This window comes from Podarcis gaigeae, assembly GCF_964106915.1.
Source record: "Podarcis gaigeae genome assembly, chromosome: 8".
In the NCBI taxonomy this organism is placed as follows: Eukaryota; Metazoa; Chordata; class Lepidosauria; order Squamata; family Lacertidae; genus Podarcis; species Podarcis gaigeae.
The window spans coordinates 20,130,061-20,153,039 of record NC_139684.1 but is presented as its reverse complement, the minus strand read 5'-3'; the positions used below and the strand labels follow the sequence as shown (position 1 = coordinate 20,153,039).

General features: G+C 46.2%; 1 long non-coding RNA gene across 1 annotated transcript in view; it reads right to left on the bottom strand.

Annotated features, from left to right (window-relative positions):
* LOC310850916 overlaps positions 1-21,814 on the bottom strand; it is a 55,224-nt gene extending 33,410 nt beyond the window's left edge. The window contains exon 1 of the long non-coding RNA XR_014567471.1: positions 21,677-21,814. This is a non-coding gene — a long non-coding RNA (uncharacterized lncRNA). The remainder of the gene's footprint in view (positions 1-21,676) is intronic.
* Between the last annotated feature and the right edge of the window lie 1,165 nt (positions 21,815-22,979).

Genomic DNA, 22,979 nt, shown 5'->3' with positions numbered 1-22,979 from the left:
GAATTTTGCCTAATTTACCATCTTTGCAGTGGGGGGGGGAGAGGCGATTTCCCTTCACCTAATGCATTTTTGCATGTTATTTTCACCCACAAAAACATTTTTAAAGGCAGTTTCTCCCCTCAGTGCACACATTTTTGTACATGTCATTTGCTCGGTGAACCATATCACACAGTTTGGAGAAGTACGTGTTTCAAAGGATGCCTGCGTATTGATTCAGGTAACATTACACAAAGTGCGAATTAGGCAGAATAAAATAATGTAAAAATAATTAAACAGTTGACTAGTTTAAATCTTACTATTATTGCTATTGCTATTATTATTATTATTATTATTATTATTATTATTATTATTATTTCCTGTCTTCTTCTTCACAGGCCAGGAAAAAGTGAAAACCATATGGATAAAATACAGAAAGCTAAAACACATAAAATAAAAGAGTTAAAATGTAATTCAACTAGGACAGAACAGAAGAAGAAGAAGAAGAAGAAGAAGAAGAAGAAGAAGAAGAAGAAGAGGAAGAAGAAGAGTTTGAATTTGATATCCTGCTTTATCACTACCCAAAGGAGTCTCAAAGCAGCTAACATTCTCCTTTCCCCGATTTGCCCTAGCGGACAAGCTCTCACTGGTTCCTACACACAAAAAAAGTGGGCGCTTCCAAGGCTCTCAGGTCCCTGTCCTCTGCCCAAATATACCTCATGAAGGTGCTAGGCTTTGATTGGTGGGGCAGTTCCCTTTAAGCCCCAATGGACCAGCCTCCCTTGCAATTTGGACTGGTTGCCAGTCACGACTGGTGATGCGTTCTCCTCCATCCCAGGCCTTCTCACTTGCCTCCTGAGCTCTCCCGACCCCCTCAGGGCTCTCTCTCTCCGGATGTTGTGGCGGGTATTGTTTTCGAACTGTCTCGATTTCAGACTCCCAACTCCCTTTTGTGCTTGGACGGCCACCAGCCAGCATCATGTCATACCAAACGCCGCACATGCAACACAGGATTTGGAGAGACAATGCTCCATTGTGGTCTACAATCTGGAAGCGGCAGCTGCCGCTGCCCAGAACGGATGTCTCATTGCAGCATCAGTTGGACCCCAGAGATTTGTCTCTCAGAGTGAGACCCACTCCCACCCCCTGCACCAGCAAACTCTTCCCATAACTCCGTCTGGCTCATGATATCATTCCTGGAATCGACTTCCTTGGCCGAAATCTATCCTATTGAGGATGGGGAAAGAAAACAAAATTCCTTCTTCCTGAGGCTGTGCTGCTTTGGACAGCTCCTCCCACGCTTTCCCTGCAAGGCTTAAGGAGACACCTGCTCAAGGATCTCTGACTAAATGGGTTCTCCAAACCCTAAAGGGTTTTGAGACTGTTCACACAGTGCATCTTTGAACTGTGGAACTCTCTCCCACAGGGACAGCTTTCAAAGAGGATCTGTGGAGGGCAAATCTATCAATGGCTATCGTGATGCCTATGTTCTTGCTTCCATCGTTGGAGCCAGAGGTGCTTCTGAATGCCAGTTGCTGGAAACCGCAGGAGGCAAGAAAGCTCCTGTGCTCTGGCCCTGTTTGCTGGTTTCCCCACACACATCTGGGACGCGAGTGGCGCTGTGGGTTAAACCACAGAGCCTAGGACTTGCTGGTCAGAAGGTCGGCGGTTCGAATCCCTGGGACGGGGTGAGCTCCTGTTGCTCAGTCCCTGCTCCTGCCAACCTAGCAGTTCAAAAGCACGCCAAAGTGCAAGTAGATAAATAGGTACCACTCTGGCGGGAAGGTAAACGGCGTTTCCAGGCGCTGCTCTGGTTCGCCAGATGCGGCTTAGTCATGCTGGTCACATGACCCGGAAGCTGTACGCCGGCTCCCTCGGCCAATAAAGCGAGATGAGCGCCGCAACCCCAGAGTCGGCCACAACTGAACCTAATGGTCAGGGGTTCCTTTATCTTTACCTTTACCACACACATCTGCTTGGCTACTGTGAGAACAGGATGCTGGACTAGATGGGCCTTTGGCCTGATCCAGCAGGGCTTTCCTTATGTCCTTAAAAGTAAGTCTTCCTTATGGATTCAGCCTGGATAGATTCTGGGACATCTGAAGTCATTCCTTTCATCTGGAGAAGAAGACAATTCCAAGCTGATCTTGGCTTCCCAGAGAAGCCTTGGGGAGGTGAAAGGATGTAGATAGTTGGGGTGCAAGCGTCACTCTTTTCTGTACACAGCCTGTTACCAAGGGTTATATTGGAGAAAAGGGCCATAGCTCAGGGGTAGGGAATCTGCTGTGTGTGCAAAAGGTCCTTGGCATCTTCACAAAGAGCTTGGAATGCCTCTTGCCTGAAACCCCTGGAGAGCTGCTGCCAGTCAGTGTAAGCATTACTGAACTGGATGGACCAATGGTCTCACTCGCTGTTAAGGCAGCTACCTATGCTCCTGTAGCCCATTAAGCTTTGCTTAGAATAGACCCTTTGAAATTAATGAACCAAGGTTGGACATGCCCCTAAACTTCAATGGGTCTACTCTGACTAGGACTAGCATTGGATACAACCCTAAATGCTAATTTAGCAACCCTAAATTATAATTATTTTGAACCTTCACCATAAGGTCCCAAGAAGGGGTTACAGCAATTTAAAAATACAATGTGAAAAACAGTTTAGAAAAAATGTCAGTCACGGGAATAGGGTGGGTCCATATATATATCCCAGAAGACGAGGGTAAATTGCTGTGTCTTCAGCAATTGATGGTAACTATACAATGAAGGTGCCAAATTTACAATTTTAGGGCAGCCACAGAGAACCACACCGCTCAACCATCCCAATTTGAGTGGGACATCCCAGGATTACAGAGGCCATCCCAGCTTCTGACTGGATCCCAGAATGTCCTGTTTTTTTGGTCCGGCAATCTAGCGTGAGTCAGCTGGTTTACACCAGAGCACCGGACCAAAAGACACTTATTCTTTTGGTCATGAGCAAGACACCTGGCTCCTGCGAGAGCTCAGGACCAAAAAGCGAGCATCCTTATTTTGATCTGTGGGCTGTTGGAGGGTATGGAAAAGGTCCTCTCCCAGGTCACCAGCTCCTGAAATTCTCAGGGCAGCAGAGGATCCCCTCTGCTGATGTTAACACCCAAGAGGATCTGTAGGATCCACCGAGACCATATAACACAGGTCCTGAAAGACCTACTCCCAGTACATTTCCAAACATAATTCAGTGTTGGTGCTGACCTTTAAAACCCAGTATACGTGAAGGAGCGTCTCCACAACCCATCGTTCAGCCCAGACACTGAGGTCCAGCGCCAAGGGATGTCTGGCGGTTCCCTCACTGTGAGAAGTGAAATTACAGGGGACCAGGCAGAGGGCCTTCTCGGTAGTGGCTCTCGCCCTGTGGAATGCCCTCCCTTCAGATGTCAAGGAAATAAACAACTACCTGACTTTTAGAAGACATCCCTGTTTAGGGAAGTTTTTAATGTGTGATGTTTTATCGTGTTTTTAATATTCTGTTGGGAGCCTCCCAGAGTGGCTGGGAAACCCGGCCAGATGGGCGGGGTATAATAATAATAATAATAATAATAATAATAATAATAATAATAATAATAATTCAGATAGGTGAGTCCTAAGTCTTTTTGTGTTACTTCCCCCTTTACAGTAAGTGTAGGGAACCTTAGCAAACTTCACAGAGGCCCAAATTATTTGTTCTCTTCTCCCAAATGCAGTTCAGTGCATAAAATCATAGAATTGTAGAGTTGGAAGGGATCACGAGGGAAAATATAAAGCAGGGTTACCCATTAAAGCCAGGAAGGGGGAATGATTGTTTCTTGTGTTGGAGAAGTGTTGGCAGAATGATGGATATTTTAATGCCTTTTACTGATGGTATGTAAACTTTTGTCTCTCGGGGGGAATTGCCGTGGCCTCAGGTTGATGCAAGCCATTCGCTGGAGTCGACTCACCCCGTTCTGGATTCCTAACACGATAACCCTGGCACGGCCTTACCTGTGGAGATAACAGAGGAGCCATCCATCTCCCATCGAAGCAAGAGAATGGGAAGGTACAGGTCAGCAGCTGCAATGACAGGTGCTTTTAACCTTACATGCAGATATTTCCTCCCATGCAAGCTTTTAAAGTGGATGGGAGAAGTGGCTCAGACTAGTTTTTGATCTAACACAGGAAGAGGGGAATCTGTGGTTCTTCAGATGTTACTAGACAGATCCACACTATACATTTAATGCATGTTTGAAGCTACATAGAATGAAAGGGTTTGAGGTCAGTGAGAAAGAGGAGGATTGGTTTGAGAAGATATTGAATTATTTGGGTAGGTTTGAACAATTTGGGGCAATTAAAATGTTAAAAGTGTACATATGGCTGATTTGAATATGTTATTAGTGAATATGTATATTACTGAATATGTATACCCTATGTAGGGACATGGGTGGCGCTGTGGATTAAACCACAGAGCCTAGAACTTGCCGATCAGAAGGTTGGTGGTTCGAATCCCCGCGACGAGGTGAGCTCCCATTCTTCAGTCCCAGCTCCTGCCAACCTAGCAGTTCGAAAGCACGTTAAAGTGCAAGTAGATAAATAGGTACCACTCCGGCGGGAAGGTAAACGGCATTTCCGTGCGCTGCTGTTGTTCGCCAGAAGTGGCTTAGTCATGCTGGCCACATGACCCGGAAGCTGTACACCGGATCCCTCGGCCAATAAAGTGAGATGAACGCCGCAACCCCAGAGACGGCCACGACTGGACCTAATGGTCAGGGGTCCCTTTACCTTTACCTTGATACCCAATGTATCAGCCACCTGGGGGGTTTCACTGTTTGTGTTTTGGTGGTTGGTAAAAAATAAAATATTTTAAAAATAAAAAATAATAATGCACATTTGAAGCATATGACTTGCCTCAAAGAATCCTGGGAACTGTAGTTTGTTAAGGGTGCTGGGAATTGTAGCTCTGTGAAGGGTAAATTGTAGTACCCGGGATTTTTTTGGGGGGGAGAGTCACGTGCCTTGCACCCCAAGTGCTGTTGTTTTTTTCCTGGCTGGAATGTGACCCTGAACTCAGATAATGCCTCTTGCTTGTCAGCATGGAAGACAGAGAGGGGTGTGAGTGTGTGCGTTGAGACTAGTCTACTGTGCAAAGAAAAAAAATTATAGAATCGTAGAGTTGGAAGGGACCCCAAGGGTCATCTAGTCCAACCCCTGGCCTTGTAGGAATCACAGCTTAATAATAATAATAATAATAATAATAAATTTTATTTATACCCCACCCTCCCTCAGCCTCATTTTAAAAGTAGCCCATAGATCAAAACCATAAGGGGAGGGAAACATAAGGGTCAGACTGAGTCCAAACCAGGCCCTGCAGAAAGATGTCAAGCCCTGCATGGCCCTAGTCTCTTGTGACAGAGCGTTCCACCAAGTCAGGGCCAGTACCAAAAAGGCCCTGGCCCTAGCTGAGACCAATCAAACCACCTTGCAACTTGGGACCTCCAAAATGTCATTTGTGGACCTTAATGTCCTCCGCGGGGCATACCAGGAGATGTGATGATGTCCCACCAACCTTTGCCTCTGGCCCCACACACCACTAGTATGTGGCTTCTGGAAGGTTCCCCAGAAGGCACTGTGGCTCCCATCTTATTCCCTGTGTGAATTGGGTCTTAAGAGGCCTTTGCTCTGCTGCCTGCCCTTGAGCCCGTAGCTCAGTGGTGGAACATCTGCTTTGCATGCTGAAGGTCCCAGGTTCGAGCCCTGACATCTCCAGGTAGGGCTAGGAGAGAGAACCCGGTCTAAAATCCTGGAGAGTCGCTGCTAGACAATACTGAGCTCCATGTGCCATAGCCCCAATCTGATGGAGGCAGGAGATTGAAAACAAACAAACGAGCAAGTGGAAAATTGGAGTCAGTTGTCACACACACAAAAAAGTCACCTTCCTAGATGTCAACCAGTTTAGGCCTCCAGGGAATTCTTGGCAGCTTTCGCTTTCAATTTGCCCACGCCCTCGTCTGGCCCTGGAGAGGGTGGAAATTCTGCTGAGCAGCTTCAACAGGAGTGGGAGAGGGGGAACAGTTGGAGATGTTCAGTGAGGCATCAGCAAGGTGGGTGGACTACAAATGACAAGGAACTGGGTCATGGCCAAACAGAGAGGTCAGCAGTGGAGATACGGGAGAAATCCAGTTCTGTATGCTTGTGCTGGGCCCAGGGGTAACCCGAGAACCATGGTCCAGGTCCAGTCCAGAATCCAAAGGTTCCACTAGGAGTCAGTCTGACAGAATCAAGGCAGGAAACCAGGCAAGGACAGGTACAGGATCAGGATCTTGCATACAGCAATGTTGCTCCCGCAACCTGGGGCAGGATCCGACAGCCTTTTATCTTTGTTGGCCGGTCCTAATCCTCCAGCAATTCACCTCCCTGTTTCTCCCAAAGGCGAGCACTCCTCCTGCAAGTACTCAGGTCTCTCCTTCTCTCAGACCTTAGTCTCTGTAGCTCGGGAGACGTTGGTGGGTTACTAGACCCAGAGGCTGCCTCAGCCTCCCCTGACCCAACCGGTAGTGGAGCAACTGTAAGTGATGGCCCAGCTGAAGGCAACTAGGTAATCCCCGCATCTGGAGCCAGGGCAGGCTCAGGCTCAGCTGGTGTTTGTTGCAGGGGAATCTGTGCAGACTGGGACTCTTCAGGATCAAGCCCCAGACTTGGTTCAGGTGATGCCTGGGGCAAAGGATCCGGTGCAGACTGCGACTCCTCTGGTTCCGAGTCCGAGCCCAAGTCCCAGGCCATCACAATGCTTCAACTTATGCATAATCCATACTTTCATAAAATACTGCACTTAGAGAGTTGGACTAGGACCTGGGGCACCAAGGTTTCAATCCTCTCAGCCTAACCTCACCTCACAGGGTTGTTGAACCATGATGAACCATGCACACTGCCTTGAGCTCCTTCGAGGAGAAGGTGAGATACAATAAATAAATAGTAATAATAAAATATAGCAAGGTGGCTTACGAAACATATGAAATCGGTCAATAAATGTCTGGGAAACATTGTGCAAAACATCAATAAAGCATCCATACCAATTTATATTATGGGAACTTAGGGTTAGCCATGCCGGATAACATCCGTGGGTCTACTCTGTGTAGGACTAGCATTGAATGCAACACATTTTTGGTCTGTTTAAAGGCATTTCTAAACCGGTTAATATTTCAGAATCCTTAAGCGGTATGCAAAAACACAGCCACAAAGCTTCAGTGGGTCTGCTCTAAGTAGGGCTAACATTGGATACAACTCTGTTTCTGAATTTGAATCTCTGTATGTGTGCTAACTTGAGGTCACTAAGTTATGTTGGCTCAATTAGTGCTATCCAATGTTAACGTCACGCAGAGTAGACCTGCTGAAGTTAATGGACATGGCTAACTTAGACCCATTGATTTCAAAGGCCTATACTCTGAGTAGAACTCAGTTGGAAGACAGCCCACTTTGTGAACACCACACCCTGGATTTAGCCTTCGCAGGGGTAACATCGGCAAAGAAGACATTTGGTTTCTCCTTAGAAAGATGTCAACAGTGAGGCTGCTGGAGACCTAGACATGGCCCCACAGCGCCACCTTGAGGTATGGTGTGGACTTCCTCAAGGATGATCATGTCCACTTTCACCTTGTAACTGTGTTGATGTTCAAAAACTGGTTATAATGGCTGCTTTTTTCTGTTCAGGTACAATCCCGGCATGCCAAAGACAGAATCTACAGCATACCTTCTAACATTTCTCTGATGAAAATAGGTAAAGGTAAAGGGACCCCTGACCATTAGGTCCAGTCGTGGCCGATTCTGGGCTTGCGGCGCTCATGTTGCTTTATTGGCCGAGGGAGCCGGCGTACAGCTTCCGGATCATGTGGCCAGCATGACTAAGCAGCTTCTGGCAAACCAGAGCAGTGCACACAAATGCCGTTTACCTTCCCACCAGAGGTACCTATTTCTCTACTTGCACTTTGACTTGCTTTCGAACTGCAAGGTTGGCAGGAGCAGGGACCGAACAACGGGAGCTCACCCCGTCGCGGGGATTTGAACCACCGACCTTCCGATCGGCAAGTCCTAGTCTCTGTGGTTTAACCCACAGCGCCACCCGCGTCCCCTGATGAAAAAAGGGACGCCCTATTCAAGAAGAAGAAGAAGAATTTTGCAATTTATATCCCACCCATCTGACTGGGTTGCACTATGGGCGGCTTCCAACCTATATAAAAACATAATACAGTGGTACCTCTGGTTACAAACTTAATTCGTTCCAGAGGTCCATTCTTAACCTGAAACCGTTCTTAACCTGAGATACCACTTTAGCTAATGGGGCTTCCTGCTGCCGCCGCGCCGCTACCACATGATTTCTGTTCTCATCCTGAGGTAAAGTTCTTAACCCAAGGTAATACTTCTGGGTTAGTGGAGTCTGTAATCCGAAGTGTTTGTAACCCATGGTACCACTGTAAACATTAGGCTTTAAAAAAACATCTTCCCTATACAGGGCTGTCTTCAGGTGGCTCGGGGGTTGGATAACTCCACACCTGCCAACATTTCTAGGATAAAATAAGGACATCCTACTGTACCCTCTATGCAATCTCTATAACAGAATGTATCCTCCTTTCTTTCTTTTTAAAAATAATTTTTATTTGATTTTACAAATATGAATTTATAGCATTCGAAATGCATATCGATATATAGAGATTACTCTGAATCTCGAGACTTCCCCCCACCCCCTCCACGGATCCTATTGTCAACATTTGCAACTGCATATATTATTCCATATTCTATATTTTATATCAATCCATATTGTCCATAGCATTTGTTACATTACAGGTGGGTTTCAGATCCTGCTAATGTTTCAATCTGCTTGCAGTGATCTCCTAGATAATTTATAAAATTTTCCCATTCTTTTAAAAAAGTTTTCGTCCTCTTGGTTCCTGAGTTTTCCACTCAGCTTTGCCATTTCAGCACAGTCCATCAGCTTAGCTTGCCATTCCTCTCTGGTAGGGGCTTTATCTTCTTTCCATCTCTGGGCTAGTAGCATCCGAGCGGCAACAATATGTATCCTCTTTTAATGCTGATGGTCTTTCCAGTGGTGGAGCTTCATGCTCCGGCACTGGGGGTTGTGGAGAGCGGGTGGTGTGGGGCTGGTGCGCATCCTAGGGGCGCACATCTTGGGGTGTGGCACCCAGCACAGGCAAAGGCGCAGCCGCGATGGCACCCATCTGGGATCGCGCTGCCGGGGGCGGTGCGCTCCCCTCGCACTCTTCTTCCTCTGCCAGTGGGTCTTTCTCCAGAAAGCCATAGCAGTTGTCTGCCCAAACCACGCCAATCCCTTAACCAATGTTCTGGGGCTGAACCATCTGGCAGTCAGCTCTTGAGGCTCACTCTGCCCTCCCCAATTTCTGTGACGGACAGTCCCTGCTGGGGTTGAGTCATGATGCTGAATCCTGAATATTGCATCAATGATATGAATCAGCTCAGCAAGATTCCATAGCCCAGCCCACCCCCCGGGTCTGAGGGTTAAAAGCACCATCTGCTGAAGAGGCAGAACGTCAAGTTCATTGGTCAGGATGGCCTCAGAGATCTGGCCTCATAAAGGAGTAATGAAAGTTTGATCCCCAGCTTCTCCCACATAGATTTTCCCAGCAAAAATCAAATTCAGTGGGGTCTGTGTGTGTGTAGCCCAGCATTTTCCCAACATGGCGCCCTGCAGATGTTCTGCTCTACATCTCCCAGCAGTTGGCTGAGGCTGATGGGATTTGTAGTCCAAAACATTTAGAGGGTGTCAGGTTGGCACAGTCTATGCTTAATGCAATTGAAATTATGTACCACTGTAAATCCATTTTCCCTAAAGGCCCTTACAGAACAAGCTCTCCCCATAATCTTCCACTCTACCCATAACCAAGAATGTGCACCTGTCCTTTAGAAACACTGAATCACAAGGGTCAGTTGGAGTTATTTGTGGGGGACCTGTGCCCTGACAGAGAGAAGCAGCGCTCCCATGTGGCATGGCATGGTGGATCAAGGACCACGCAAAGCGCCTCTGGTGCTTTGTGATTCATATATATATGAGAATTCCTGGATGCCAAGATCCAAGTTTGGAGCCAATACTCTTTGGTGAAAGAACCCCAGCAGAGATTTAAAGTCACAAAATATGCAGCAAAGTAAAGTGTAGAAATAGACTGTTAGACCTTTATGTGCCACTTCAAATGAGTTCAAAAATTTCCCCCTTAAAAGTTTCTTTCCAAAGCTTCCCTCTTCCCTCAGCATAGGAAAAAGACCACACAGTTGGTAAGTTAAAAAATGGTTTACTTACAAACTCTGCAAAGGTCAGGTTCATAGGCTTCAAAAAAGCTGCACAGGCAGATATTCTTGTAAAGAAGCTGGTAAAATGCGGTCTTGACTATGCTACCACTCAGTGGATTTGTAACTGGCTGAATGACTGAACCCAAAGGGTGCTCATCAATGGTTCCTCTTCATCCTGGAGAAGAGTGACTAGTGGGGTGCCACAGGGTTCTGTCTTGGGCCCGGTGTTATTCAACATCTTTATCAACGACTTGGATGATGGACTCAAGGGCATCCTGATCAAATTTGCAGATGACACCAAACTGGGAGGGGTGGCTAACACCCCAGAGGACAGGATCACACTTCAAAACGACCTTGACAGATTAGAGAACTGGGCCAAAACAAACAAGATGAATTTTAACAGGGAGAAATGTAAAGTATTGCACTTGGGCAAAAAAAAAAATGAGAGGCACAAATACAAGATGGGTGACACCTGGCTTGAGAGCAGTACATGTGAAAAGGATCTAGGAGTCTTGGTTGACCAGAAACTTGACATGAGCCAACAGTGTGATGCGGCAGCTGAAAAAGCCAATGCAATTCTGGGCTGCATCAATAGGAGTATAGCATCTAGATCAAGGGAAGTAATAGTGCCACTGTATTCTGCTCTGGTCAGACCTCACCTGGAGTACTGTGTCCAGTTCTGGGCACCACAGTTCAAGAAGGACACTGACAAACTGGAACGTGTCCAGAGGAGGGCAACCAAAATGGTCAAAGGCCTGGAAACGATGCCTTATGAGGAACGGCTAAGGGAGCTGGGCATGTTTAGCCTGGAGAAGAGGAGGTTAAGGGGTGATATGTTCAAATATATAAAGGGATGTCACATAGAGGAGGGAGAAAGGTTGTTTTCTGCTGCTCCAAAGAAGCGGACACGGAGCAATGGTTCCAAACTACATGAAAGAAGATTCCATCTAAACATTAGGAAGAACTTCCTGACAGTAAGAGCTGTTCAACAGTGGAATTTGCTGCCAAGGAGTGTGGTGGAGTCTCCTTCTTTGGAGGTCTTTAAGCAGAGGCTTGACAACCATATGTCAGGAGTGCTCTGATGGTGTTTCCTGCTTGGCAGGGAGTTGGACTCGATGGCCCTTGTGGTCTCTTCCAACTCTATGATTCTATGATTCTAACTCAGCTTAGTTACAAAGTGGTGAAAGATCCTAGATTATTGGTATAGGAACTCATTGAGTGGCTTGTGAGAGCCATGCGGCTGAGCTGGAGCAACCAGCTCAAGCCATGTGCTTTAAGTTTATTGTGTGGATGTGACCATGTCCAGTCTTTATTGAGCACTTGCTCTGATTTGTTCTCATTTGTATAGGGTGGCTATACAATGATTAGCATTCACCCCAATTTGCTTGTGGGATGTTTTACACATCTTCTCATTCACCCACACTTTCCCTATGTATTTTCCCATTACTTTTCCTAACCTCAGAAAGTGGATTGCCTTTATGTGGACTCGCTGCACCAATTTGCTTGGACCCACTTCAGTTGTGCAAACCCAGACAGCTGGCATGTTCACAAAATACATAAGAATATCTTAGGTTTCTATTTTTCTGCCTGAAAGAAATGAATTCAGTTCATGTTTACAAGCTCCTAATCTCCTCCTTCCCCCCTCCTTTTTTTCTTTGGTTTGGAACTAAGCAACAAAAACAGGATGGCAGTTTTTTATATTAAAAAAAAAATCCCCCAAAAGAACAAATGCTCACTCGAACTGGGTTATCTCATTTATAATAGCACCCTTCATTTCAGAGAGAGAAAGCTTACCTCCGGCAATGTATGAGTAGCTTCGTAGCGAAACCAGCACGGCTGACAGAAATGCAACTGCTTCGGTCTAATGGGGTTCAGGCGACCCTATTTGAGAGGGAATCTGCTTGCTGAGCTTACAAAATGAGCCAATTTGCGAGCGTCGGCATAAAGGCGCCCTAGAAATAAAAACCAGTGAACTGTAGATCTTTCAATTTTTTATAACATCTATTGGGGGGGGGATTTGAAATGCAGTGAAAGCCTACAGCTGCCTGTAGCACATTTTTCTCCAGGTTTGAACCTCAATGCGGAAAAGGGGACATGTGTGGGGGTGGCCAGAAAACTTTTCCCCCACCTACCCCCTGCCCTGGCAAATCATTTCATGCTGGTGTTCTCAATCTCCAAGTGCACTTTTGCTTCACTGCCATTTTATCCACATAAGAACCTTCTTTGGAGGTCTTCTCCTTCTTTGGAGGACTTTAAGCAGAGGCTTGACAGCCATATGTCAGGAGTGCTCTGATGGTGTTTCCTGCTTGGCAGGGGGTTGGACTCGATGGCCCTTGTGGTCTCTTCCAACTCTATGATTCTATGATTCTAAGAACCCTGTGAGGGAGGCGAGTCTGAGAGACAGTGATTGGGCCGAGTCACAGTGCGTCACAACCCCTGTACCCAGCGGTGCCCTGGATACAGAGTTGGAGGCTGGGTCTCAGCCAGGGCTCAGAGACGACTGCAAAAGACAGGGATACCTGAGGAAGCTGGACAAGAACTCCCAGTAGGAATTCCCAGACCACCAGGGTTTACAGGGCCTGGACTTTCACGGACATCTGGTGCTGAAGAACCAGATTCCTCCCATCCCAACAGTCTGGCAGTTCCAGGAGCACATCAGGAGGGAAGCTGTGCAGTGTTGTCTTCAGGCCAGAGGGCTAGCTCTCCAAGGCTCTGCAGTTGTGTAGAGACATGAGAATTCCTGTCAAATGTCCAATCCAGGTTTATCAGGACAACAAAGCATGTTTGGCTTTGAAGGTTGTAAGCAAGGCACGAAGCACTTGCGACTGAAGCTGCAATATGCTAGAGAATGTGTTCAGAAAGGACTTGTAACGATGGCCTACATGCCAGGTAATGAAATTCCTGCTGATTTATTGTCCAAAGTTGTTCTGAAGGATCAACACTGTACCTATGTACAGAAATTGGGTTTGTACTGGGATTGTACTAACACGCTGCCCAGCGGTGTTCACAGAAAGGGGGAGGGTGTTAGTTTCTGTTTGCCACTGAGCAGCTGCTTAGAGTCACAGGACTCTGTTTACATTCCAGACACATTCCATACTGTTGGAAGTCTCACGGGAGACGAGAGACGGATGTGACGTTACCGGTTTCCTGTTCCTTTGTTGTTCAGCTGCTCTCTGCTCTCACAGAGAGAGGATATATATTTCTTTGCTCTCTGCGTAGCTTAGTAATAAAGCATAGCATGTAGCCATAATTCTCATCACTTCCGCGTGCTGCTTTGGATTCTCTGCTGAATCGGAAATGCGCCTGAGGCCTCATCAAAGGCTCAGGTCGGTAATTATTGTCAGGGGCGATTCCGGAGGAAAATGAGCTTTATCAGCTTGGCTGAGATCCCAACAGGCAGCAGTGTGCCAGCCTACATCCTTCCCGCTGTCAGGGCTGCTGGTATGTTTGGCAATGCCCCAGGCAAAGTGCTCTCTGGTGGGCCTGCTGCTCCATTGCTGGCTCTCTTCCACCTTTACCTGCCAAGGTGGACCACAAGTCAGCTTGCTGAGTCCATAATGCATTAAAATATTGCATCATGTCCTCCCAATGTAGCTTTACTCACTCATGGATGGACAATTGCCCCTTACCTGGTGGCCCCTCCAGAAATTTTTGACTCCAGTTCCCAGCATCCCTGGCCACAGGCACTATGCGGATGGTCAATGATCCCATCTCCTCCCCGCCCCTCCCAGCAAGCAGCAGGGGAGTTCAGGTGCACCTTCTGCAAGCAAACAGGGACTCTAGCACTGAGCTACAGCCTGTGTTGAACCACTAAGTCCATCTAGCTCACCACTGTCCACAGTGACCGGTAGTGGCTCTCCAGGGTTTTCAGGTAGGAAGCATTCTCAGTCCTAGCTGGAGATCCTGGGGATTGAACCTGCAACCTTCTGCATGCAAAGCAGATGCTCTACCACTGAGCTACAGCCCTTCCCCTTTACAGTAGGGTACATGGTAACCCCAGAACCAGGATTCTGCACTAGATGTTTGGTGTGATAACTAAAGCATTCTGGGAAATGATATTTAATGAATTGAAGAAAATGTTTAAAATAACTTTTGTAAAAAAAAACCAGAAGCTTTCTTATTAGGAATTATAGGTATCAACATCCCAAAAGAACAGAAAGGACTTTTTATGTACACAACAACAGCCGCACGGATGCTACTAGCCCAAAGATGGAAAGAAGACAAAGTCCCTACCAGAGAGGAATGGCAGATCTAGCGGTTGGAATATTCCTAAATGGCAAAGCTGACCGGAAAGCTCAGGAACCAAGAGGACAAAAACTTCAAGAAACAATGGGAAAAAATTATAATTTATTTAGGAAATCACTATAAGCAGATGAAAACATTAGTAGGATTTTAACAATGCTTGTAATGTGACAAATACTGTGGTCAATATGGAGAGATACAATATATGGATTGTGAAATAATATGCAGTTGAAGATGTTGACAATAGCACCCATGGAGGGGAGGGTGGGAAGTCTGGAGATTCAGAGAAATCTCTATTTATGGTTATATATCTGGGTTTCTTATAGCCTTTTGTATGTAAAATCAAATAAAAATTATTTCAAAAAAAGAAGAGATATGATCCCGCAGAGCTCTTCTTAATGTTGTTCTGCTTCTTACGTTAAGAATCCCAGTCCGCCTTGCCCCCCAAAATAGAATAATCATGCTGCCATCACGCTACCATTTGTTAAATGCACTAATAATAACCCATAACCATCAGTGTAGCTATTAAGGAGATGCAGAATGACAATGTTTTCAATAACTCTTTTTGAGACATGTTGGGAGAGTACTGACAGTACAGAATGTGTCTGTTTGTATTCATTGTGAGACGACTGAGGCAAAATTAAAACCTCTCTTCCCCAACTGCCCACACGTTTCCAGTAGTTGCCTGAGCAATAGTTGCTCTATCAGGAAGCTGGAAAATATCCATGACACCAGACATGGAAATGTGAAAGTAGCTATTGTTATGTTGTTGTCGTCGCAGGACAGAGCTGTCTCCCGCGACGGCTGGGCTTTTGTTTTTCGTCTTTTACGCTTGACGTTCCTCAAGCTCGTTTGTAATTGTTAGCTCTGTCACCCAATGGAAGGCATTTTCCTTCAATCATTGTGCGTGTTTCATTTAATTTGCATGCATTTCAATTAAAAATAGTTCCAAAGGTTGTACCCATAGGCGTGCACAACACATTTTATTAAGGTGAGCGTCCAGGGAAATTTAATTTATTTTTTAAAGGCAAAGATTTGTTGAATACTCTGTCGTAAAGACAACATCTTAAAAAGCAGAGACATCACCTTGCCAACAAAGGTCTGTATAGTTAAAGCTATGGTTTTCCCAGTAGTGATGTACGGAAGTGAGAGCTGGAAAATCAAGAAGGCTGATCGCCGAAGAATTGATGCTTTTGAATTATGGTGCTGGAGGAGACTCTTGAGAGTCCCATGGACTGCAAGAAGATCAAACCTATCCATTCTGAAGGTTATCAGCCCTGAGTGCTCACTGGAAGGAGCTGAGGCTGAGACTCCAATACTTTGACCACATCATGAGAAGAGAAGACTCCCTGGAAAAGACCCTGATGTTGGGAAAGATTGAGGGCACAAGGAGAAGGGGACGGCAGAGGACCAGATGGTTGGACAGTGTTCTCGAAGCTACCAGCATGAGCTTGACCAAACTGCGGGAGGCAGTGGAAGACAGGAGTGCCTGGCGTGCTCTGGTCCAGGGGGTCACGAAGAGTCGGACACGACTAAATGACTAAACAACAACAACAACAACAACTGTCGTAAAGGACATTGTTTTCATTCATCGAATGGACGAAGGAACCTAAACTAAAAAATAAAACAACTAAACTTAAAGAAATAAAAACTAAAAAGAGAGCGAATCCAAGTACCAAATTCTGTCTCTAGAAGCAGCCTCTTCCCTTATTGCCAGTCACACCACCATCCTTTCCAGAGACAGACATAGGCAGAAATTGCAGATTCATTCCAGCTTTTTTTTTCTGCCTGCATCTCTCCCTGCTTCCCTCCTCCCCTCTTCTGCCTCTCTCTCTCTCTCTCACCGTTTCCCTGTGGCAGCTGAAGGAGCTGGGTTGTAGCTCCATAATCTCTCCTCTTTGGCACAATCTCTGGCGCTTTTAAACATCCCATGCACACGCCTATGGTTGCATCCGATACTAGCCCTGCTCAGAGTAGACCCACTGAAGTTAAGGAACACAATTACTGTGAGCGACTAGTACTGGCTGCACCCCAAAGGTTCGTTCAGTTCAATGTGTCTATTCCGAGTAGGACTAACCTTGGATCCAAACCTATCCTTTGTACAAGAACCAAAGACTGGGTAGCCTAGGGCCCTTGTGGATGCAACTGTTCTGGAACTAATAGTGCAGGGAGAGCGGGATAGGAACCAATATTTATACTGAATATATATTCCAGTTGATGCTGTCTGTGGTTTTGTTTTGATTTGTTTGAAGGACAAATGCAGCAAAAGCACAATGTCGCTTCTGAAAATGGTTGTGTTAATTGGGGGTATAGATTACGCTGCACTTCAAAATTCTTTGCCAAGGTTACTCTGGTTGCTGTTTTCTGATTGAACATAAAAGCTGTGTTGAATCAGGTTAAGGACCTGTCTAGTCCAGCAATTATATTTCCAGCATCAACCGGTAAAAAGCTCTAGTTTGTGTGTGGCCAAACATTTCCCATGTATTTTCCCTGCTACCATCCAAGAAATGCCATTTAAAAATTATCAAAGGGGAAGGGATGTATTTATTTATTAGTGAAATTTTCCTGGTGGGAAGCAGGTTTTTCTTGTGACTACCTCACTTACCTGCATTTTTCTGCCTTCTAGTCCCAATGGGCACCAGTCACCAATGGTTATAGCTCAGGGGAAGAAATCACGATTTAACTGAGGGGTGGGGAAAACTTTTTATTTATTTATTATTATTTATTGAATTTATATACGGTACAGTCATGCCTCGGGATGAATACGCTTCAGGATAAGCATTTTCGGGTTGCACTCCGCGCTGACCCGGAAGTAACGGAGCGTGTTACTTCTGGGTTTTGCCGCACACGCATGCGCAGACCGTTAAAATGACGTCACGCACATGCGCTGAAGTGCCGAAACGCGACCCATACACGCGCAGACGTGCGGACATGGGTTACGTTCGCTTCGGGATGTGAACGGGGCTCCGGAACGGATCCCATTCGTATCCCAAGGTACCACTGTACCGCCCTATACCTGGAGGTCTCGGCAGTTCTCCAACGCAAAGACCACATTTCCCTTTTCAGCAACCTTTCCAGAGCCAGACACTAGTGGCGGGTGGGGCCAAAGGCAAAGTGGGAGGAGCAACAGATGCAAATTTTGCCTTTGTACATTAAGGCAGTTTCGGCATCCACACACCCTCTGTTTCCTCTTCTCCAAGCAAGCAAGAGGCACGGTCAGAGGTCAAGGACATATTCCTAGAGCCCTCATTTTCAGAGCCCTCAAAGAATTGTGGGAATTGTGGTTGGTCTTAGCCTAAACCCCTCCATATTGAGAAGCACTCCCCAAAATACCTTCTGAAACCAGCCAACAAGGAACGAAACCAGCTGTATAGTATTGAAGAATGTGGAAGAAGTCCGTTCTGTTTGGACTGTAACACAGACTGACATGATTCACAATTCTGGATACAATATGCAAACCGAAAATTTCCTGAACATTGCGATGCACTTCTTCAACCAAATAGAAATACATAGACAGTGGTACCTCGGTACTCGGACGGCTTGGCTCCCGAATAATAACAAAATGGCAGCCACAGGCTGGATAAATGCTGCATGTTTCCCACCCCCAGGCATGAGAATAGTCCAGGGGTCAGCAACCTTTTTCAGTCGTGGGCTGGTCCACCGTCCCTCAGACCTTGTGTCAGGCCGGACTATATTTTGAGAAAAAAAAATGAACGAATTCCTATGCCCCACAAATAACCCAGAGATGCATTTTAAATAAAAGGACACATTCTACTCATGTAAAAACACGCTGATTCCTGGACTGTCCGTGGGCCGGATTGAGAAGGCGATTGGGCTGCATCCGGCCCACGGGCCTTAGGTTGCCTACCCCTGGAATAGCCCAAATGACCTCTTGTAAATGGAGCTCCAGTGCCATTTTGTTGCGGTGCTGAGATACAGTCACCAGCACCCCTTCCACAAGCAGCCAATCGGGGATGTATTTTTGCTAACTCGACAGGCGCCAGTTATTTCCCCCCCCCCGAGAAACGAAGCCAAACAAAAGGCAGGCAGTCAAGATGGGTGAGTCCCTGCAGGGGTGACAAAATTAATGTCGGCCAGCCAGCCTATGCTTTCATTTTTCAATGTAATAAACAGAAAACAGCCAGGAGGGTCCTGTTGTGAGCTTATGATGTGCTGTTTTCAATGCAGCCAGATAACAGATTGTTTGGGGCTTTTCTTCTCGCTCGCTTTCCTGCTTCGGCTTACAAACAACCTGCTGTTTCTGACAAGGGTGGGAGACCTCCGTTTCTAAGCAGGCTGCCTTGTAAACCCATTAAGCATGTCAACGAGACATCTGCTGTGGCTTTTCGATGCCGAAATGCAAAACAAATTTGTTTTGCATTAACTGGAGCATCCCCCCTGCCGAGGAAGGAAATACAGGGTTGTATTGAACTAAGTCCTACTTGGGAAACATTGAAAACAGCATACCCTCCAACATTTATCCGATGAAAATAGGGACGTCTGATTCTGTAATGGTTCTAGGGGTTGCTCGTGCGTAAATCGACGCCACACCTGGCTGGGTTACCTGGGTGAACCCTTTCTGTCCAGACAGCCACTCACCCGTGGCTGTCTCAATTGCTGGCAGAATCCGTCAGTGGGTGTTTCTTGAACTTCTTCCAGCAAAGAAGCTCTTTGACGCCTAGTCGCCGCCTACTCTCCCTGCGCAGAATCCTTCTGCGCAGGGAGGGTGTGGGCAGCGGAGGACCTGTGCTCTCCCCGCTGGTCTCCGGCGAGGAGTCATGGAGCCACCTCACCGATTCCCCCATCTGCCCCCCTTTTCCACTGGTGCTACGCTGAATTCCTTCCCCAGAAGATGGGCTGCTTCTCTCCCTACTGGGACCCTCTCCAGCATCCCTCTGGAGCCCTCCCTCTCCCTCTGGCTCCGATGGCAGTTCCCTGACAGATTCCATAATGATAATTTTATTATTTATACCCAACACATCTTACTAGATTGCCCCAGACACTCTGGGAAGCTTCCAACATATATATAAACATTTTTATTTTTATTTTTTATTTTTAATCCTTTATTTAGGGTTCAACTATAACAAAAAACCCCGCAGTAACTACTACATCAGTTCATTCCAACATATATACAAACATAATAAAACATTAAAAAATGTCTCTATACAGGATTACCTTCAGACGGCTCGGGAGTCGGATAACTCCATACCCTCCAACATTTCTCCAATGAAAATAGGGACATCCAAAGGCAGGAGTCAGCAACCTTTTTCAGTCGTGGGCCAGTCCACTGTCCCTCAAATCTTGTGGTGGGTCGGATTAATTTTTTTTGGGGGGGGGAATGAACAAATTCCTATGCCCTACAAATAACCCAGAGATGCATTTTAAATAAAAGGACACATTCTACTCATGTAAAAGCATGCTGATTCCCGGACTGTCCGTGGGCCAGATTTAGAAGGCGATTGGGCCGCATCCGGCCCACGAGCCTTAGGTTGCCTACCCCTGTCCTAAGGAAAAGTGGGACATTCCGGTATCAAATCAGAAACCGGGATGGCTTCTCTAAATCAGGGACATCCCTGGAAAATAGGGACACTTGGAGGGTCTGAAGCAAGGCACCTAGATTAATCATGTCCATTATTTACAGTAGTAGAACCAGTGCTGGATACAACCCATATTTTTTTAAAAAAGAACAAAATCCTGTAGGGTTGTATCCCTGGCCATGGTTAACCTAAGTTCATTAATCTCAATGCTTTTTGCAGAGCAAATGATGCAGAATGTGTGGGCAGTCCCGGATGATAATAACAATAATAATAATTACTCCATTTATTTGTATCCTGCCTTTTCCCCAGACCAGGACTCAAGGAAGCTTACACAAATTAAAATGACAAGGCTGAAAACATATAAAAGGCAATGATGAGAATGTAACTGAATGCTAATGAGATTTAAACAATATAAAAAAAAACAGATTTATTGAAATACAGATAATAAATACAGCACAACACTATTAAAAGCCCTTTAAAAAAGAAGAAGAAGTCAGTCAGTTCCCCAAAGACTGTTGGAACAAAAAGTCTTCAGCTTCCGGTGGAAGGTCAACAACAAGAGAGCCAGTCTAGCTTCTTTAGGGAGGGAGTTCGAAAGTCTGGGAGCCACCACTAAGAAGGCCCCAGTAAACATATCTGTGAAGGTGGTGGAACTGAGAGGATGACCTCCCCTGAAGACCTCAGAGCCCAAGGCAGTATAGATCCACCACTAATTGATTATTATTGGTGGCCACAGTCACACCATGCATTTAAAACACTATGACACCATGTTAATGTTCTGCCTCCACAGTCCGTGGCAATCATGTTTCTGAATACCAGTTGCTGGAAATGACAGGAGGGGAGAGGGCTTTTGTGTTCAGGGTCCTGTTTGCCATCTTCCAACAGGCATCTTGTTGGCCACTTGTGAGAACAGGATGCCGGACTATTTATATTATTTAATTATTTCACTACTTTTATACACTGCTTGATGGTGGGGAAAGCCGACAACCTCAAAGCAGTTTACAAAGAGAACAGAACAACAGAATAATCAGTAAAAACAACTATTTAAATGGGCCACATGGCCACATCCAGCAGCCAGGTTCTTATTATGTTCTTCTTCTGCGGATGCCTGACTATCGTCTTCCAAAGCAACTACTCTATTCCGAACTTAAAAATGGAAAGCGTAATGCTGGTGGTCAACAAAAGAGGTCTAAAGATTCTCTCAAGGCAAATCTTTTTTTAAAAATGTAGTATAAACACTGACAACTGGGAAACACTGGCCTGCAAGTGCTCCAGTTGGAGAACAGCCTTTACCAAAGGTGTCATGGACTTCGAAGATGCTTGAACTCAGGACGCAAGGGAGAAACCGTGCTAGGAGGAAGGCACGTTTGGCAAATCCACACCGTGATCAACTCCCACCCGGAAACCTATGTCCCCACTGTGGAAGGACGTGTGGATCCAGAATTGGCCTCCACAGTCACTTACAGACTCACTGTTAAAACCGTGTTTATGGAAGACAATGTTACTTGGCTACAAGTGATCGCCAAAGAAAAAGAAACAGTCCTTGCTAGACAAAGGGGATTGGCACATTTAGAAAATGGGGACAGAGGTAGGTATTACAGGTGGCAGTGAGACGTCAATGGTTACCTGTCCCAAGGAAGGAAGAATAGGCTGGGATGGTTGCTCGTGATTTGCCGTGGCCTGTAGGATATGATTGGGGTCAGCCTGAGGCAAGGATCTTCTTGAACAACCTGAAATCGGGTAGTTTCCATCGTGATTATTTCAGAACAAACGTTCCCTTGAATTGCCACCATGCCATTCATTCTTTCCAAAGTTAATATTGAGTTTGAGTGAAACGGCTCAGCCCCCTGGGCTGCAATCTTTACCTATTGCAGTTGGCAGGTCATGAGAGCAGCCAGTTTAAGCTGGAAAATCTCCTTAAAGTAGATGAAAACACATTTTCAGCATATTCCCTACGTAGGTAGCATTCCTCTTTTTCAATACCACATTCCTTTGGCAGGTGCTGATTAAGTGTTGGAAATTATGAGAAAATGGAGGTTGAAATCCTTTCTCAGGAAGGGGTGTGGCTGGCTGGTTGAAGCCCTAGACAGGAGCACTCCACGCTGTAACATTTTGTTGCAGACTCCCCCACTTCTGCCTAGGAGTGGGTAGTCTAGATTGACTTCATCTTTACTGAGAAGTATGCTTGCTTCTTTTCTCCTGACAGGACTCCGGGGCAAACAGGCACAGAAAGCTTGTTTGAAAACCATCAGCCAAACTGCATCCTTGCCTGCTTATTTTGGAATAACCATCTATTTCTCTTTGGTAGCTCCCTTGCCCAGCCACCTAGTTGCCATTTCAGGGCCAGGACTGTTATGTACTGAAGTTCTCACCCTGGGCCAGCAAGGAGATACTGTAGATAGTTTTCACTCAGGTCCATATATGCAAATAAGGAATTGAAAGTGACGTTCAGTGATTGGATAGTTACAGAAAGTTGTTACTGTTGCATTGTAGTGGAGCTCTATATAAGCAGGCTGGCTGAACCCTTCAGTTCAGTTCTGTTCTGGGTCTGTGAATAAACAAGAGCTGTTTGAAGAATCGCTGTGTCGTCTGATATGTTCCACAACTTAACAAGGACAGTACTGGAAGGCAGTGGCAGCTGATAGAGCAGATGGCAGGGAGCCCAACAGTAGGTGGCGCCAGAGCCAATGGCAGACAGAGCCAAAGAAACATCCTCCTCCCTCCTGGGAAGGGCGACACTGAGGCTGAGGAGGAGGAAACTGACAGGCAGGGCCATCCCATGGGCTGGATGGAACTAGGAAATCAGGCAAGTGGAATCAGGATGAGGGCAGACGGAGGTTTGTGGGGCACTGCCCCATCTGCTGTAACGGATCAGCCTCCTCTGCTTCACTCTTTTGCTTAGCATAATACTCAGGGTCATGTGCTACAT